We start from the raw sequence: 16060 nt of genomic DNA on the forward strand, positions 1-16060 counted from the left end.
CGGCGAACGCCCTCGTTGCTTTGCTAGGCGGCGAAGGAAGAAGGCGCTTTGCTAGGCGGCGATGGGAGGCGACGATTTGCTAGGCGGCGAGGCAGCGAAGGGACGAAGCAATTTGGGAGGAAGCGAACGCACACGGCGATTTGGTAGGCGGCGAGGGGGCGAAGGCACGCGCTGCCTTGCTAGGCGGCAAAGGGTCACAGCGGTGTGCTAGTCGGCGAGGCGCTGAAGGGACACGGCGCTTTGCTAGGCGGCGAGGCGGCGAAGGGACACGGCTCTTTGCTAGGCGGCGAGGCGGCGAAGGGACACGGCGCTTTGCTAGGCGGCGAGGCGGCGAAGGGACAAAGCGATTTGCTAGGCGGCCATTCGGTGCCTCGCAGAAGAACTAAGCACTGTGCACGTTGGCTGTCTCACAGACAAGCAGACTGATGAAGCTGTTCGCTGCCTCGCCAACAAGCAAAGCGCTCGATCTCTTCGCTGCCTCGCAAACTAAGCAACCCATGCGACCCTTTGCCGCCTGCCAAAGCACTGCGTCCCTCCGCCGCCTCGCCGCCTGCCAAAGCGCCGCGTCTGCTCGCCACCTCACCGCCTAGCACACCGCTGCCTCCCTTTTCCCCCTCACCGCCTCTCACACCGCTTCGTCCCCTCGCGCTCGCCGTCTACCAAAGCGCTGCGTCCCTCCCGCCCTCGCCGCCTGGCAAACGGCTGCGTCCTTCAGCGCGTTGGCGCCTCGCCGCATGGCAGCCTAGCAAAGCGCTGCGTGCCTTCGCTGCCTGGCAAAGCGCCGTGTCCCTTCGCCGCCTCGCCGACTAGCACAACGCCGTGACCCTTGGATGCCTAGCAAAGCAGCGCGTGCCTTCGCCGCCTAAGAAAGCGCTGCGTGCCTTTTCGCCCTCGCCGCCTAGCAAAGAGCCGTGTCCCTTCGCCGCCTCGCTGCCTCCCAAAGCGCTGCGTCCCTCCGCCGCCTCGCCGCCTGGCACACCGCTGCGTGCCTTCGCCGCTTCGCTGCTTAGCAAACGCCCTAGTAGCGCCGAAGGGACACAGCGCTTTTGTAGGCGCCGAAGGCACGTGGCGCTTTGCTCGGCATCGAGGAGTCGAAGGCAGGCGGTGCTTTGCTAGGAGCCGAAGGAACACGGCGCTTTGCTTGGCACCCACACGACGCGGAGCTTTGCTAGGCGGCGAAGGCAGACGATGCTTTGCGAGGCAGCGAGGCGACGAAGGGAGGCAGCGCTTTGCTAGGCGGCGAAGCGACAAAGTGATCTGGGAGGCGGCGAAGGGACTCGGCGCTTAGCTAGGCGGCGAGGCGGCGAAGAGATGCAGCGCTTTCTTAGGCGGCGAGGCGGCGAAGGTACGCAGCGGTGTGCGAGGCGGCGAAGGCACGCAGTGCTTTGCCAGGCGGCGAAGGCACGCGGCGCTTTGCTAGGCGGCGAACGCCCTCGTTGCTTTGCTAGGCGGCGAAGGAAGAAGGCGCTTTGCTAGGCGGCGATGGGAGACGACGATTTGCTAGGCGGCGAGGCAGCGAAGGGACGAAGCAATTTGGGAGGAAGCGAACGCACACGGCGATTTGGTAGGCGGCGAGGGGGCGAAGGCACGCGCTGCCTTGCTAGGCGGCAAAGGGTCACAGCGGTGTGCTAGTCGGCGAGGCGCTGAAGGGACACGGCGCTTTGCTAGGCGGCGAGGCGGCGAAGGGACACGGCTCTTTGCTAGGCGGCGAGGCGGCGAAGGGACACGGCGCTTTGCTAGGCGGCGAGGCGGCGAAGGGACGAAGCGATTTGCTAGGCGGCGATTCGGTGCCTCGCAGAAGAACTAAGCACTGTGCACGTTGGCTGTCTCACAGACAAGCAGACTGATGAAGCTGTTCGCTGCCTCGCCAACAAGCAAAGCGCTCGATCTCGTCGCTGCCTCGCAAACTAAGCAACCCATGCGACCCTTTGCCGCCTGCCAAAGCACTGCGTCCCTCCGCCGCCTCGCCGCCTGCCAAAGCGCCGCGTCTGCTCGCCACCTCACCGCCTAGCACACCGCTGCCTCCCTTTTCCCCCTCGCCGCCTCTCACACCGCTTCGTCCCCTCGCGCTCGCCGTCTACCAAAGCGCTGCGTCCCTCCCGCCCTCGCTGCCTGGCAAACGGCTGCGTCCTTCAGCGCGTTGGCGCCTCGCCGCATGGCAGCCTAGCAAAGCGCTGCGTGCCTTCGCTGCCTGGCAAAGCGCTGTGTCCCTTCGCCGCCTCGCCGCCTAGCAAAGCGCCGTGTCCCTTCAGCGCCTCGCCGACTAGCACAACGCCGTGACCCTTGGAGGCCTAGCAAAGCAGCGCGTGCCTTCGCCGCCTAAGAAAGCGCTGCGTGCCTTTTCGCCCTCGCCGCCTAGCAAAGAGCCGTGTCCCTTTGCCGCCTCGCCGCCTAGCAAAGCGCCGTGTCCCTTCAGCGCCTCGCCGACTAGCACAACGCCGTGACCCTTGGACGCCTAGCAAAGCAGCGCGTGCCTTCGCCGCCTAAGAAAGCGCTGCGTGCCTTTCGCCCTCGCCGCCTAGCAAAGAGCCGTGTCCCTTCGCCGCCTCGCCGCTAGCAAAGCGCCGTGTCCCTTCAGCGCCTCGCCGACTAGCACAACGCCGTGACCCTTGGACGCCTAGCAAAGCAGCGCGTGCCTTCGCCGCCTAAGAAAGCGCTGCGTGCCTTTTCGCCCTCGCCGCCTAGCAAAGAGCCGTGTCCCTTCGCCGCCTCGCCGCCTCCCAAAGCGCTGCGTCCCTCCGCCGCCTCGCCGCCTGGCACACCGCTGCGTGCCTTCGCCGCCTGCCAAAGCACTGCGTGCCTTCCGCCGCCTCGCTGCTTAGCAAACGCCCTAGTAGCGCCGAAGGGACCAGCGCTTTTGTAGGCGCCGAAGGCACGTGGCGCTTTGCTAAGGCACGAGGCAGCGAAGCCACCAAGCGATCTGGTAGTCGTCGACGGCATACGGCGCTTTGCTAGGTGGCGAGGCAGCGAAGGCACGCAGCGCTTTGCTCGGCGTCGAGGAGTCGAAGGCAGGCGGTGCTTTGCTAGGAGCCGAAGGAACACGGCGCTTTGCTTGGCGGCGAAGGAAAACGGCGCTTTGCTAGGCGGCGAGGAGGCGAAGCGATTTGGGAGGCGGCAAAGGGACGCGGCGCTTTGCTAGGCGGCGAGGGCGAAAAGGCACGCAGCGCTTTCTTAAGCAGCGAGGCGGCGAAGGCACGCGCTGCTTGCTAGGCGGCGAGGGTCACAGCGGTGTGCTAGTCGGCGAGGCGCTGAAGGGACACGGCAATTTGCTAGGCGGCGAGGCGCCGAAGCCATTTGAGAGGCGGCGAGGGCGAAAAGGGTCGCAGCGGTGTGCTAGGCGGCGGAGGCACGCAGCGCTTTGCTCGGCGCCGAGGAGTCGAAGGCAGGCGGTGCTTTGCTAGGAGCCGAAGGAACACGGCGCTTTGCTTGGCACCCACACGACGCGGAGCTTTGCTAGGCGGCGAAGGCAGACGATGCTTTGCGAGGCAGCGAGGCGACGAAGGGAGGCAGCGCTTTGCTAGGCGGCGAAGCGACAAAGTGATCTGGGAGGCGGCGAAGGGACTCGGCGCTTAGCTAGGCGGCGAGGCGGCGAAGAGATGCAGCGCTTTCTTAGGCGGCGAGGCGGCGAAGGTACGCAGCGGTGTGCGAGGCGGCGAAGGCACGCAGTGCTTTGCCAGGCGGCGAAGGCACGCAGCGCTTTGCTAGGCGGCGAATGCACTCGTTGCTTTGCTAGGCGGCGAAGGAAGAAGTCGCCTTGCTAGGCGGCGATGGGAGGCGACGATTTGCCAGGCGGCGAGGCAGCGAAGGGACGAAGCAATTTGGGAGGAAGCGAACGCACACGGCGATTTGGTAGGCGGCGAGGGGGCGAAGGCACGCGCTGCCTTGCTAGGCGGCAAAGGGTCACAGCGGTGTGCTAGTCGGCGAGGCGCTGAAGGGACACGGCGCTTTGCTAGGCGGCGAGGCGGCGAAGGGACGAAGCGATTTGCTAGGCGGCGATTCGGTGCCTCGCAGAAGAACTAAGCACTGTGCACGTTGGCTGTCTCACAGACAAGCAGACTGATGAAGCTGTTCGCTGCCTCGCCAACAAGCAAAGCGCTCGATCTCTTCGCTGCCTCGCAAACTAAGCAACCCATGCGACCCTTTGCCGCCTGCCAAAGCACTGCGTCCCTCCGCCGCCTCGCCGCCTGCCAAAGCGCCGCGTCTGCTCGCCACCTCACCGCCTAGCACACCGCTGCCTCCCTTTTCCCCCTCGCCGCCTCTCACACCGCTTCGTCCCCTCGCGCTCGCCGTCTACCAAAGCGCTGCGTCCCTCCCGCCCTCGCCGCCTGGCAAACGGCTGCGTCCTTCAGCGCGTTGGCGCCTCGCCGCATGGCAGCCTAGCAAAGCGCTGCGTGCCTTCGCTGCCTGGCAAAGCGCCGTGTCCCTTCGCCGCCTCGCCGCCTAGCAAAGCGCCGTGTCCCTTCAGCACCTCGCCGACTAGCAAAGCACCGTGACCCTTGGACGCCTAGCAAAGCAGCGCGTGCCTTCGCCGCCTAAGAAAGCGCTGCGTGCCTTTTCGCCCTCGGCGCCTAGCAAAGAGCCGTGTCCCTTCGCCGCCTCGCCGCCTAGCAAAGCGCCGTGTCCCTTCAGCGCCTCGCCGACTAGCAAAGCGCCGTGACCCTTGGACGCCTAGCAAAGCAGCGCGTGCCTTCGCCGCCTAAGAAAGCGCTGCGTGCCTTTTCGCCCTCGCCGCCTAGCAAAGAGCCGTGTCCCTTCGCCGCCTCGCCGCCTAGCAAAGCGCCGTGTCCCTTCAGCGCCTCGCCGACTAGCAAAGCGCCGTGACCCTTGGACGCCTAGCAAAGCAGCGCGTGCCTTCGCCGCCTAAGAAAGCGCTGCGTGCCTTTTCGCCCTCGCCGCCTAGCAAAGAGCCGTGTCCCTTCGCCGCCTCGCCGCCTCCCAAAGCGCTGCGTCCCTCCGCCGCCTCGCCGCCTGGCACACCGCTGCGTGCCTTCGCCGCCTGCCAAAGCACTGCGTGCCTTCGCCGCCTCGCTGCTTAGCAAACGCCCTAGTAGCGCCGAAGGGACACAGCGCTTTTGTAGGCGCCAAAGGCACGTGGCGCTTTGCTAAGGCACGAGGCAGCGAAGCCACCAAGCGATCTGGTAGTCGTTGACGGCATACGGCGCTTTGCTAGGTGGCGAGGCAGCGAAGGCACGCAGCGCTTTGCTCGGCGTCGAGGAGTCGAAGGCAGGCGGTGCTTTGCTAGGAGCCGAAGGAACACGGCGCTTTGCTTGGCGGCGAAGGAAAACGGCGCTTTGCTAGGCGGCGAGGAGGCGAAGCGATTTGGGAGGCGGCAAAGGGACGCGGCGCTTTGCTAGGCGGCGAGGGCGAAAAGGCACGCAGCGCTTTCTTAAGCAGCGAGGCGGCGAAGGCACGCGCTGCTTTGCTAGGCGGCGAGGGTCACAGCGGTGTGCTAGTCGGCGAGGCGCTGAAGGGACACGGCAATTTGCTAGGCGGCGAGGCGCCGAAGCCATTTGAGAGGCGGCGAAGGCGAAAAGGGACGCAGCGGTGTGCTAGGCGGCGGAGGCACGCAGCGCTTTGCTCGGCGCCGAGGAGTCGAAGGCAGGCGGTGCTTTGCCAGGAGCCGAAGGAACACGGCGCTTTGCTTGGCACCCACACGACGCGGAGCTTTGCTAGGCGGCGAAGGCAGACGATGCTTTGCGAGGCAGCGAGGCGACGAAGGGAGGCAGCGCTTTGCTAGGCGGCGAAGCGACAAAGTGATCTGGGAGGCGGCGAAGGGACTCGGCGCTTAGCTAGGCGGCGAGGCGGCGAAGAGATGCAGCGCTTTCTTAGGCGGCGAGGCGGCGAAGGTACGCAGCGGTGTGCGAGGCGGCGAAGGCACGCAGTGCTTTGCCAGGCGGCGAAGGCACGCGGCGCTTTGCTAGGCGGCGAACGCCCTCGTTGCTTTGCTAGGCGGCGAAGGAAGAAGGCGCTTTGCTAGGCGGCGATGGGAGGCGACGATTTGCTAGGCGGCGAGGCAGCGAAGGGACGAAGCAATTTGGGAGGAAGCGAACGCACACGGCAATTTGGTAGGCGGCGAGGGGGCGAAGGCACGCGCTGCCTTGCTAGGCGGCAAAGGGTCACAGCGGTGTGCTAGTCGGCGAGGCGCTGAAGGGACACGGCGCTTTGCTAGGCGGCGAGGCGGCGAAGGGACGAAGCGATTTGCTAGGCGGCGAGGCGGCGAAGGGACGAAGCGATTTGCTAGGCGGCGATTCGGTGCCTCGCAGAAGAACTAAGCACTGTGCACGTTGGCTGTCTCACAGACAAGCAGACTGATGAAGCTGTTCGCTGCCTCGCCAACAAGCAAAGCGCTCGATCTCGTCGCTGCCTCGCAAACTAAGCAACCCATGCGACCCTTTGCCGCCTGCCAAAGCACTGCGTCCCTCCGCCGCCTCGCCGCCTGCCAAAGCGCCGCGTCTGCTCGCCACCTCACCGCCTAGCACACCGCTGCCTCCCTTTTCCCCCTCGCCGCCTCTCACACCGCTTCGTCCCCTCGCGCTCGCCGTCTACCAAAGCGCTGCGTCCCTCCCGCCCTCGCCGCCTGGCAAACGGCTGCGTCCTTCAGCGCGTTGGCGCCTCGCCGCATGGCAGCCTAGCAAAGCGCTGCGTGCCTTCGCTGCCTGGCAAAGCGCCGTGTCCCTTCGCCGCCTCGCCGCCTAGCAAAGCGCCGTGTCCCTTCAGCGCCTCGCCGACTAGCACAACGCCGTGACCCTTGGACGCCTAGCAAAGCAGCGCGTGCCTTCGCCGCCTAAGAAAGCGCTGCGTGCCTTTTCGCCCTCGCCGCCTAGCAAAGAGCCGTGTCCCTTCGCCGCCTCGCCGCCTCCCAAAGCGCTGCGTCCCTCCGCCGCCTCGCCGCCTGGCACACCGCTGCGTGCCTTCGCCGCCTGCCAAAGCACTGCGTGCCTTCGCCGCCTCGCTGCTTAGCAAACGCCCTAGTAGCGCCGAAGGGACACAGCGCTTTTGTAGGCGCCGAAGGCACGTGGCGCTTTGCTAAGGCACGAGGCAGCGAAGCCACCAAGCGATCTGGTAGTCGTCGACGGCATACGGCGCTTTGCTAGGTGGCGAGGCAGCGAAGGCACGCAGCGCTTTGCTCGGCGTCGAGGAGTCGAAGGCAGGCGGTGCTTTGCTAGGAGCCGAAGGAACACGGCGCTTTGCTTGGCGGCGAAGGAAAACGGCGCTTTGCTAGGCGGCGAGGAGGCGAAGCGATTTGGGAGGCGGCAAAGGGACGCGGCGCTTTGCTAGGCGGCGAGGGCGAAAAGGCACGCAGCGCTTTCTTAAGCAGCGAGGCGGCGAAGGCACGCGCTGCTTTGCTAGGCGGCGAGGGTCACAGCGGTGTGCTAGTCGGCGAGGCGCTGAAGGGACACGGCAATTTGCTAGGCGGCGAGGCGCCGAAGCCATTTGAGAGGCGGCGAGGGCGAAAAGGGACGCAGCGGTGTGCTAGGCGGCGGAGGCACGCAGCGCTTTGCTCGGCGCCGAGGAGTCGAAGGCAGGCGGTGCTTTGCTAGGAGCCGAAGGAACACGGCGCTTTGCTTGGCACCCACACGACGCGGAGCTTTGCTAGGCGGCGAAGGCAGACGATGCTTTGCGAGGCAGCGAGGCGACGAAGGGAGGCAGCGCTTTGCTAGGCGGCGAAGCGACAAAGTGATCTGGGAGGCGGCGAAGGGACTCGGCGCTTAGCTAGGCGGCGAGGCGGCGAAGAGATGCAGCGCTTTCTTAGGCGGCGAGGCGGCGAAGGGACGAAGCAATTTGGGAGGAAGCGAACGCACACGGCGATTTGGTAGGCGGCGAGGGGGCGAAGGCACGCGCTGCCTTGCTAGGCGGCAAAGGGTCACAGCGGTGTGCTAGTCGGCGAGGCGCTGAAGGGACACGGCGCTTTGCTAGGCGGCGAGGCGGCGAAGGGACGAAGCGATTTGCTAGGCGGCGATTCGGTGCCTCGCAGAAGAACTAAGCACTGTGCACGTTGCCTGTCTCACAAACAAGCACACCGCTGCGTCTCTTCGCTGCCTCGCCAGCTAGCAAAGTGCTGCCTCGCTTCGCCTCCACGCCAAAAAGCAATCCGCCATGCAACCGCGCCACCTGCTGGACAAGCAAAGTGCTGCGTCTCTTCGCTGCCTCGCCCAACAACGAGCCACTGTGCACGTTGGCTGTCTCACAGACAAGCAGACTGATGAAGCTGTTCGCTGCCTCGCCAACAAGCAAAGCGCTCGATCTCGTCGCTGCCTCGCAAACTAAGCAACCCATGCGACCCTTTGCCGCCTGCCAAAGCACTGCGTCCCTCCGCCGCCTCGCCGCCTGCCAAAGCGCCGCGTCTGCTCGCCACCTCACCGCCTAGCACACCGCTGCCTCCCTTTTCCCCCTCGCCGCCTCTCACACCGCTTCGTCCCCTCGCGCTCGCCGTCTACCAAAGCGCTGCGTCCCTCCCGCCCTCGCCGCCTGGCAAACGGCTGCGTCCTTCAGCGCGTTGGCGCCTCGCCGCATGGCAGCCTAGCAAAGCGCTGCGTGCCTTCGCTGCCTGGCAAAGCGCCGTGTCCCTTCGCCGCCTCGCCGCCTAGCAAAGCGCCGTGTCCCTTCAGCGCCTCGCCGACTAGCACAACGCCGTGACCCTTGGACGCCTAGCAAAGCAGCGCGTGCCTTCGCCGCCTAAGAAAGCGCTGCGTGCCTTTTCGCCCTCGCCGCCTAGCAAAGAGCCGTGTCCCTTCGCCGCCTCGCCGCCTAGCAAAGCGCCGTGTCCCTTCAACGCCTCGCCGACTAGCACAACGCCGTGACCCTTGGAAGCCTAGCAAAGCAGCGCGTGCCTTCGCCGCCTAAGAAAGCGCTGCGTGCCTTTTCGCCCTCGCCGCCTAGCAAAGAGCCGTGTCCCTTCGCCGCCTCGCCGCCTAGCAAAGCGCCGTGTCCCTTCAGCGCCTCGCCGACTAGCAAAGCGCCGTGACCCTTGGACGCCTAGCAAAGCAGCGCGTGCCTTCGCCGCCTAAGAAAGCGCTGCGTGCCTTTTCGCCCTCGCCGCCTAGCAAAGAGCCGTGTCCCTTCGCCGCCTCGCCGCCTCCCAAAGCGCTGCATCCCTCCGCCGCCTCGCCGCCTGGCACACCGCTGCGTGCCTTCGCCGCCTGCCAAAGCACTGCGTGCCTTCGCCGCCTCGCTGCTTAGCAAACGCCCTAGTAGCGCCGAAGGGACACAGCGCTTTTGTAGGCGCCGAAGGCACGTGGCGCTTTGCTAAGGCACGAGGCAGCGAAGCCACCAAGCGATCTGGTAGTCGTCGACGGCATACGGCGCTTTGCTAGGTGGCGAGGCAGCGAAGGCACGCAGCGCTTTGCTCGGCGTCGAGGAGTCGAAGGCAGGCGGTGCTTTGCTAGGAGCCGAAGGAACACGGCGCTTTGCTAGGCGGCGAGGAGGCGAAGCGATTTGGGAGGCGGCAAAGGGACGCGGCGCTTTGCCAGGCGGCGAGGGCGAAAAGGCACGCAGCGCTTTCTTAAGCAGCGAGGCGGCGAAGGCACGCGCTGCTTTGCTAGGCGGCGAGGCAGCGAAGGGACGAAGCAATTTGGGAGGAAGCGAACGCACACGGCGATTTGGTAGGCGGCGAGGGGGCGAAGGCACGCGCTGCCTTGCTAGGCGGCAAAGGGTCACAGCGGTGTGCTAGTCGGCGAGGCGCTGAAGGGACACGGCGCTTTGCTAGGCGGCGAGGCGGCGAAGGGACGAAGCGATTTGCTAGGCGGCGATTCGGTGCCTCGCAGAAGAACTAAGCACTGTGCACGTTGGCTGTCTCACAGACAAGCAGACTGATGAAGCTGTTCGCTGCCTCGCCAACAAGCAAAGCGCTCGATCTCTTCGCTGCCTCGCAAACTAAGCAACCCATGCGACCCTTTGCCGCCTGCCAAAGCACTGCGTCCCTCCGCCGCCTCGCCGCCTGCCAAAGCGCCGCGTCTGCTCGCCACCTCACCGCCTAGCACACCGCTGCCTCCCTTTTCCCCCTCGCCGCCTCTCACACCGCTTCGTCCCCTCGCGCTCGCCGTCTACCAAAGCGCTGCGTCCCTCCCGCCCTCGCCGCCTGGCAAACGGCTGCGTCCTTCAGCGCGTTGGCGCCTCGCCGCATGGCAGCCTAGCAAAGCGCTGCGTGCCTTCGCTGCCTGGCAAAGCGCCGTGTCCCTTCGCCGCCTCGCCGCCTAGCAAAGCGCCGTGTCCCTTCAGCACCTCGCCGACTAGCAAAGCACCGTGACCCTTGGACGCCTAGCAAAGCAGCGCGTGCCTTCGCTGCCTGGCAAAGCGCCGTGTCCCTTCGCCGCCTCGCCGCCTAGCAAAGCACCGTGTCCCTTCAGCGCCTCGCCGACTAGCACAACGCCGTGACCCTTGGACGCCTAGCAAAGCAGCGCGTGCCTTCGCCGCCTGAGAAAGCGCTGCGTGCCTTTTCGCCCTCGCCGCCTAGCAAAGAGCCGTGTCCCTTCGCCGCCTCGCCGCCTCCCAAAGCGCTGCGTCCCTCCGCCGCCTCGCCGCCTGGCACACCGCTGCGTGCCTTCGCCGCCTGCCAAAGCACTGCGTGCCTTCGCCGCCTCGCTGCTTAGCAAACGCCCTAGTAGCGCCGAAGGGACACAGCGCTTTTGTAGGCGCCGAAGGCACGTGGCGCTTTGCTAAGGCACGAGGCAGCGAAGCCACCAAGCGATCTGGTAGTCGTCAACGGCATACGGCGCTTTGCTAGGTGGCGAGGCAGCGAAGGCACGCAGCGCTTTGCTCGGCGTCGAGGAGTCGAAGGCAGGCGGTGCTTTGCTAGGAGCCGAAGGAACACGGCGCTTTGCTTGGCGGCGAAGGAAAACGGCGCTTTGCTAGGCGGCGAGGAGGCGAAGCGATTTGGGAGGCGGCAAAGGGACGCGGCGCTTTGCTAGGCGGCGAGGGCGAAAAGGCACGCAGCGCTTTCTTAAGCAGCGAGGCGGCGAAGGCACGCGCTGCTTTGCTAGGCGGCGAGGGTCACAGCGGTGTGCTAGTCGGCGAGGCGCTGAAGGGACACGGCAATTTGCTAGGCGGCGAGGCGCCGAAGCCATTTGAGAGGCGGCGAGGGCGAAAAGGGACGCAGCGGTGTGCTAGGCGGCGGAGGCACGCAGCGCTTTGCTCGGCGCCGAGGAGTCGAAGGCAGGCGGTGCTTTGCCAGGAGCCGAAGGAACACGGCGCTTTGCTTGGCACCCACACGACGCGGAGCTTTGCTAGGCGGCGAAGGCAGACGATGCTTTGCGAGGCAGCGAGGCGACGAAGGGAGGCAGCGCTTTGCTAGGCGGCGAAGCGACAAAGTGATCTGGGAGGCGGCGAAGGGACTCGGCGCTTAGCTAGGCGGCGAGGCGGCGAAGAGATGCAGCGCTTTCTTAGGCGGCGAGGCGGCGAAGGGACGAAGCAATTTGGGAGGAAGCGAACGCACACGGCGATTTGGTAGGCGGCGAGGGGGCGAAGGCACGCGCTGCCTTGCTAGGCGGCAAAGGGTCACAGCGGTGTGCTAGTCGGCGAGGCGCTGAAGGGACACGGCGCTTTGCTAGGCGGCGAGGCGGCGAAGGGACGAAGCGATTTGCTAGGCGGCGATTCGGTGCCTCGCAGAAGAACTAAGCACTGTGCACGTTGCCTGTCTCACAAACAAGCACACCGCTGCGTCTCTTCGCTGCCTCGCCAGCTAGCAAAGTGCTGCCTCGCTTCGCCTCCACGCCAAAAAGCAATCCGCCATGCAACCGCGCCACCTGCTGGACAAGCAAAGTGCTGCGTCTCTTCGCTGCCTCGCCCAACAACGAGCCACTGTGCACGTTGGCTGTCTCACAGACAAGCAGACTGATGAAGCTGTTCGCTGCCTCGCCAACAAGCAAAGCGCTCGATCTCGTCGCTGCTTCGCAAACTAAGCAACCCATGCGACCCTTTGCCGCCTGCCAAAGCACTGCGTCCCTCCGCCGCCTCGCCGCCTGCCAAAGCGCCGCGTCTGCTCGCCACCTCACCGCCTAGCACACCGCTGCCTCCCTTTTCCCCCTCGCCGCCTCTCACACCGCTTCGTCCCCTCGCGCTCGCCGTCTACCAAAGCGCTGCGTCCCTCCCGCCCTCGCCGCCTGGCAAACGGCTGCGTCCTTCAGCGCGTTGGCGCCTCGCCGCATGGCAGCCTAGCAAAGCGCTGCGTGCCTTCGCTGCCTGGCAAAGCGCCGTGTCCCTTCGCCGCCTCGCCGCCTAGCAAAGCGCCGTGTCCCTTCAGCGCCTCGCCGACTAGCACAACGCCGTGACCCTTGGACGCCTAGCAAAGCAGCGCGTGCCTTCGCCGCCTAAGAAAGCGCTGCGTGCCTTTTCGCCCTCGCCGCCTAGCAAAGAGCCGTGTCCCTTCGCCGCCTCGCCGCCTCCCAAAGCGCTGCGTCCCTCCGCCGCCTCGCCGCCTGGCACACCGCTGCGTGCCTTCGCCGCCTGCCAAAGCACTGCGTGCCTTCGCCGCCTCACTGCTTAGCAAACGCCCTAGTAGCGCCGAAGGGACACAGCGCTTTTGTAGGCGCCGAAGGCACGTGGCGCTTTGCTAAGGCACGAGGCAGCGAAGCCACCAAGCGATCTGGTAGTCGTCGACGGCATACGGCGCTTTGCTAGGTGGCGAGGCAGCGAAGGCACGCAGCGCTTTGCTCGGCGTCGAGGAGTCGAAGGCAGGCGGTGCTTTGCTAGGAGCCGAAGGAACACGGCGCTTTGCTTGGCGGCGAAGGAAAACGGCGCTTTGCTAGGCGGCGAGGAGGCGAAGCGATTTGGGAGGCGGCAAAGGGACGCGGCGCTTTGCTAGGCGGCGAGGGCGAAAAGGCACGCAGCGCTTTCTTAAGCAGCGAGGCGGCGAAGGCACGCGCTGCTTTGCTAGGCGGCGAGGGTCACAGCGGTGTGCTAGTCGGCGAGGCGCTGAAGGGACACGGCAATTTGCTAGGCGGCGAGGCGCCGAAGCCATTTGAGAGGCGGCGAGGGTGAAAAGGGACGCAGCGGTGTGCTAGGCGGCGGAGGCACGCAGCGCTTTGCTCGGCGCCGAGGAGTCGAAGGCAGGCGGTGCTTTGCTAGGAGCCGAAGGAACACGGCGCTTTGCTTGGCACCCACACGACGCGGAGCTTTGCTAGGCGGCGAAGGCAGACGATGCTTTGCGAGGCAGCGAGGCGACGAAGGGAGGCAGCGCTTTGCTAGGCGGCGAAGCGACAAAGTGATCTGGGAGGCGGCGAAGGGACTCGGCGCTTAGCTAGGCGGCGAGGCGGCGAAGAGATGCAGCGCTTTCTTAGGCGGCGAGGCGGCGAAGGTACGCAGCGGTGTGCGAGGCGGCGAAGGCACGCAGTGCTTTGCCAGGCGGCGAAGGCACGCGGCGCTTTGCTAGGCGGCGAACGCCCTCGTTGCTTTGCTAGGCGGCGAAGGAAGAAGGCGCTTTGCTAGGCGGCGATGGGAGGCGACGATTTGCTAGGCGGCGAGGCAGCGAAGGGACGAAGCAATTTGGGAGGAAGCGAACGCACACGGCGATTTGGTAGGCGGCGAGGGGGCGAAGGCACGCGCTGCCTTGCTAGGCGGCAAAGGGTCACAGCGGTGTGCTAGTCGGCGAGGCGCTGAAGGGACACGGCGCTTTGCTAGGCGGCGAGGCGGCGAAGGGACGAAGCGATTTGCTAGGCGGCGATTCGGTGCCTCGCAGAAGAACTAAGCACTGTCCATGTTGCCTGTCTCACAAACAAGCACACCGCTGCGTCTCTTCGCTGCCTCGCCAGCTAGCAAAGTGCTGCCTCGCTTCGCCTCCACGCCAAAAAGCAATCCGCCATGCAACCGCGCCACCTGCTGGACAAGCAAAGTGCTGCGTCTCTTCGCTGCCTCGCCCAACAACGAGCCACTGTGCACGTTGGCTGTCTCACAGACAAGCAGACTGATGAAGCTGTTCGCTGCCTCGCCAACAAGCAAAGCGCTCGATCTCGTCGCTGCCTCGCAAACTAAGCAACCCATGCGACCCTTTGCCGCCTGCCAAAGCACTGCGTCCCTCCGCCGCCTCGCCGCCTGCCAAAGCGCCGCGTCTGCTCGCCACCTCACCGCCTAGCACACCGCTGCCTCCCTTTTCCCCCTCGCCGCCTCTCACACCGCTTCGTCCCCTCGCGCTCGCCGTCTACCAAAGCGCTGCGTCCCTCCCGCCCTCGCCGCCTGGCAAACGGCTGCGTCCTTCAGCGCGTTGGCGCCTCGCCGCATGGCAGCCTAGCAAAGCGCTGCGTGCCTTCGCTGCCTGGCAAAGCGCCGTGTCCCTTCGCCGCCTCGCCGCCTAGCAAAGCGCCGTGTCCCTTCAGCGCCTCGCCGACTAGCACAACGCCGTGACCCTTGGACGCCTAGCAAAGCAGGGCGTGCCTTCGCCGCCTAAGAAAGCGCTGCGTGCCTTTTCGCCCTCGCCGCCTAGCAAAGAGCCGTGTCCCTTCGCCGCCTCGCCGCCTCCCAAAGCGCTGCGTCCCTCCGCTGCCTCGCCGCCTGGCACACCGCTGCGTGCCTTCGCCGCCTGCCAAAGCACTGCGTGCCTTCGCCGCCTCGCTGCTTAGCAAACGCCCTAGTAGCGCCGAAGGGACACAGCGCTTTTGTAGGCGCCGAAGGCACGTGGCGCTTTGCTAAGGCATGAGGCAGCGAAGCCACCAAGCGATCTGGTAGTCGTCGACGGCATACGGCGCTTTGCTAGGTGGCGAGGCAGCGAAGGCACGCAGCGCTTTGCTCGGCGTCGAGGAGTCGAAGGCAGGCGGTGCTTTGCTAGGAGCCGAAGGAACACGGCGCTTTGCTTGGCGGCGAAGGAAAACGGCGCTTTGCTAGGCGGCGAGGAGGCGAAGCGATTTGGGAGGCGGCAAAGGGACGCGGCGCTTTGCTAGGCGGCGAGGGCGAAAAGGCACGCAGCGCTTTCTTAAGCAGCGAGGCGGCGAAGGCACGCGCTGCTTTGCTAGGCAGCGAGGGTCACAGCGGTGTGCTAGTCGGCGAGGCGCTGAAGGGACACGGCAATTTGCTAGGCGGCGAGGCGCCGAAGCCATTTGAGAGGCGGCGAGGGTGAAAAGGGACGCAGCGGTGTGCTAGGCGGCGGAGGCACGCAGCGCTTTGCTCGGCGCCGAGGAGTCGAAGGCAGGCGGTGCTTTGCTAGGAGCCGAAGGAACACGGCGCTTTGCTTGGCACCCACACGACGCGGAGCTTTGCTAGGCGGCGAAGGCAGACGATGCTTTGCGAGGCAGCGAGGCGACGAAGGGAGGCAGCGCTTTGCTAGGCGGCGAAGCGACAAAGTGATCTGGGAGGCGGCGAAGGGACTCGGCGCTTAGCTAGGCGGCGAGGCGGCGAAGAGATGCAGCGCTTTCTTAGGCGGCGAGGCGGCGAAGGTACGCAGCGGTGTGCGAGGCGGCGAAGGCACGCAGTGCTTTGCCAGGCGGCGAAGGCACGCGGCGCTTTGCTAGGCGGCGAACGCCCTCGTTGCTTTGCTAGGCGGCGAAGGAAGAAGGCGCTTTGCTAGGCGGCGATGGGAGGCGACGATTTGCTAGGCGGCGAGGCAGCGAAGGGACGAAGCAATTTGGGAGGAAGCGAACGCACACGGCGATTTGGTAGGCGGCGAGGGGGCGAAGGCACGCGCTGCCTTGCTAGGCGGCAAAGGGTCACAGCGGTGTGCTAGTCGGCGAGGCGCTGAAGGGACACGGCGCTTTGCTAGGCGGCGAGGCGGCGAAGGGACGAAGCGATTTGCTAGGCGGCGATTCGGTGCCTCGCAGAAGAACTAAGCACTGTGCACGTTGGCTGTCTCACAGACAAGCAGACTGATGAAGCTGTTCGCTGCCTCGCCAACAAGCAAAGCGCTCGATCTCGTCGCTGCCTCGCAAACTAAGCAACCCATGCGACCCTTTGCCGCCTGCCAAAGCACTGCGTCCCTCCGCCGCCTCGCCGCCTGCCAAAGCGCCGCGTCTGCTCGCCACCTCACCGCCTAGCACAGCGCTGCCTCCCTTTTCCCCCTCGCCGCCTCTCACACCGCTTCGTCCCCTCGCGCTCGCCGTCTACCAAAGCGCTGCGTCCCTCCCGCCCTCGCCGCCTGGCA

This window comes from Apteryx mantelli, unplaced genomic scaffold, assembly GCF_036417845.1.
Source record: "Apteryx mantelli isolate bAptMan1 unplaced genomic scaffold, bAptMan1.hap1 HAP1_SCAFFOLD_33, whole genome shotgun sequence".
In the NCBI taxonomy this organism is placed as follows: Eukaryota; Metazoa; Chordata; class Aves; order Apterygiformes; family Apterygidae; genus Apteryx; species Apteryx mantelli.